Genomic DNA, 2986 nt, shown 5'->3' on the forward strand with positions numbered 1-2986 from the left:
GGAGAAGACAAGTGAGCTTCCAGAAAGCAGCACGCAGCCATCGCGCCTGAATGCTGGTCCAGCCCTTGGCAGCTGGGCCTCAGCACTTGCTGAAGAACAGCCTCAGCTTTACAGACAGGCCCCGTGCTGCAGCTCTGGCTCCACGGGGGACGCCCCCCACAGCCCTGCCCTGCAGCACCCCGTCGAGGCTCCCCCCATGGCACAGCCCCTGCAGCCAGCAGTGCCCCTGCTGCGGCCGCGAGTGACCACCTCTGGTTCTGCCTCCTCAGAACCCACCACTGTGTGCCTACAGGACACACAGGTACCCGTTTCATAACAAAACCTTTTTAAAGCCTTCACATTCCCCTGCTGACAAGAGTTTCCTTCCCACACAAGGTCAGTGGAAATTTCATTACATCCCATATGGATTTTACATTCCCACTCCTGCTGGTGCCAACACAGGACGTGCTTTACAGAGCTCTGCTCTCCCAAGCAAGTCTGATGGAGATCTTTATTCAAAACCACACAGATTTCATCTCTAGTTCTCATTTCATCATGGATTACAACCAACCCGAGGTGGTCTCAAGAACAGGTCTTAATAACACCGACAATGCAGAGAAATGTCAATAACACTTCTCCCACCTTTTCCATTTCCTGCCTCTTCCTATTTTTCTCCCATATCTGAGCCATGGCTGCTCATCTGATCTTCGTATGTGGCACAAAGATTTCTCCTTGCCTCTTACAGGGGCCATTCGAGGCAGTTCAGACAGCAGCAGCCAACACAGAGACTCACCGAGGCTCCCGCAGCCTTCACCATCCCCTGCTCCCATACCAGGGATCTGCAGCTTGTGCCCATGGGACCTGCAGCCTCCTCCACGAGCCCAGCGAGGGTCCCACCTCCTGCCCAGTCACAGTGACCCCAGCCCCAGCCCCAGCCAGCCAGGCAGGACCTGGCTCCCTCTCCCCAATCACCCCACATGCACCCCAGAGCCCTGGTACTGAGGAGGACTCGGTGGTGCCACGTCAGTCCCAGCAGCGGGCAAGGACGCTCCTGGGCATCCAGGCACCAGCAAGATACATCCAGACCCTCATCACCAGAATTTCTTTGCTCTCCCCACTCCTCTAACACACTGCTTGGACACTTCCAAGTCTCCTTGCAGAAGTTCAGCCAAGCCAGGACCGTCTCAGCACACAGAGGCCAAGGGCAGTCTCGCCAGCCGCGGAGAGCCCACTGGCCGTGACCTGGAAGGCACTGAGCTACAAACACTCACACAAACACATGGAGATGGACACTGACCCCAGGAGCCACTGCTGCATGTTAAATGGAAAAGGTTTGCAGGAGAAGACAAAACTAAGGGCTGCTGGCATCATTAATGCAAAGACAGAAGCAATAACGGAGAGACTGGCACTCTCCAGTGCCCCGGGGGTCTCCCAGCCGGCCGCACAGGAACAGCCCCCGACGGCGTCTGCATCACCACGCCCCTGCTCCCACCCCCACTGTGCTGCTGCAGCTACGAGGCACCCTCCTTTCAACTAAAACGAACTTGCTCCTGAGTAGCCCTTTCAGATAATCATGAGAGAACACACGCAGGCAGCAAAGCCTTTTTCCACCCTCCCTGCCTGCTGCCCGGGGAAGGGGCAGGAGCGCTTGGAGGACATCCACCTTCCCCAGCCCCACCCATGGAGCAGCCACCACCTGCTGCTTGGTACCAACACCTCTGTCCCCCCCTCTCCTCTAACCCGGCCTGCTCACACACCAGAGGCAGAGCAGATCCTTAGGGAACCCAAAACCCAGCAGGCCTCTGACAATGTCCAGGGTTACACCCCGATGGGCGCTGGGTCGCAATCCAGACCGAAACCCACACCATCTAAACCAGCATCGTTTGCAAGCAAGTTTCTGGCCAGCAGCACCAGCGTGAGCTGCATCATTCCTGTCCATCGTGGGGAGCATTAACAGGCTTTTAACCATAACCTTCAACCAAGTGCCAATTACCTTTCCTGTTACACAAATATCTCTTCAGCACCTGAGCATAAACTCTGGAAGGCAGAGCTAGAAGGCAGAGCACACTTGGAATTTATAGAAAGTTTTAATAGAAATCAATAAACAAAGGCCTACCAAAATTCTTTAGGAAGAGCTGAAAGCATTTGTCAAAAACTAGGAAGCAAAGCACTAAATGAAATTGTGTAGCTGGTCATGTTTCCAACAGCAGTTTGTCTGAAATGCTCTCATGATTTAGTTCACAATATATGAAATCACAAATGGTGCCCAAGGAGAACAGAGTGAGCCATGCTGCAAACTATTGTGCTAAAAAACTCCTCAAGGCCCCTTGAACTCAGCTGGACAGCCGGCTTTCCAGACTTGCTGCTTTTGTCCTCCCAGTTTGTTTGGTTCTATTCATAAGAAAGAAGTTTCCGCTGGGAGCAGTCCTGTTACTTAAAATGCAGAATCAGAGGCAGAAAATGCAAGAAATACGATTTCCTCATCTCTTCTGAAACCCAGCAGCAGGGATGTTGGAGAAAACAAAATTCCTTGGCACACCAAGGAGAGCAAGGAGGCTCAAGACAGGCTGCAGGGCTGCGAACCCAGCTGAGAGAGGGAACATCTGTCACCAGATCTGGGGATTTGGCTGGGGTTAACCCGCGGCAGTCGATCAGGCACAAGGAGATTTATAGTTGCTCAGACAGCGTTTTCTGGCGCTTTCTCTCCAGCATCACCCTCGGTGGTGGCAGCGCAGGAAGGTGGTGCTCAGTGTCAAGGTAGAAGTCTGTTGCACAAAGTGCCAAAAAGATCTCTGGGCAAAGGTCTTTTCTGGCTCCTTTCTCAATAACAGACTCGTCTCCAAAACGTTCCGACGGCCCCGGCCCCCGCAGCGCCCTGTGCCCGTCCCAGGGCTCAGCCTGGTCCCCAGCACGGCACCGCGCGGCCCCGAGGGGCACTCCTGTTCCGCTGCTGCAAACACTGACCTCCAGAAACGCTGGGGCTGATGTGATCACCCCCGTGGCAGGA

The sequence above is a fragment of the Merops nubicus genome, unplaced genomic scaffold (assembly GCF_000691845.1).
Source record: "Merops nubicus isolate BGI_N331 unplaced genomic scaffold, ASM69184v1 scaffold20389, whole genome shotgun sequence".
Taxonomy (NCBI): Eukaryota; Metazoa; Chordata; class Aves; order Coraciiformes; family Meropidae; genus Merops; species Merops nubicus.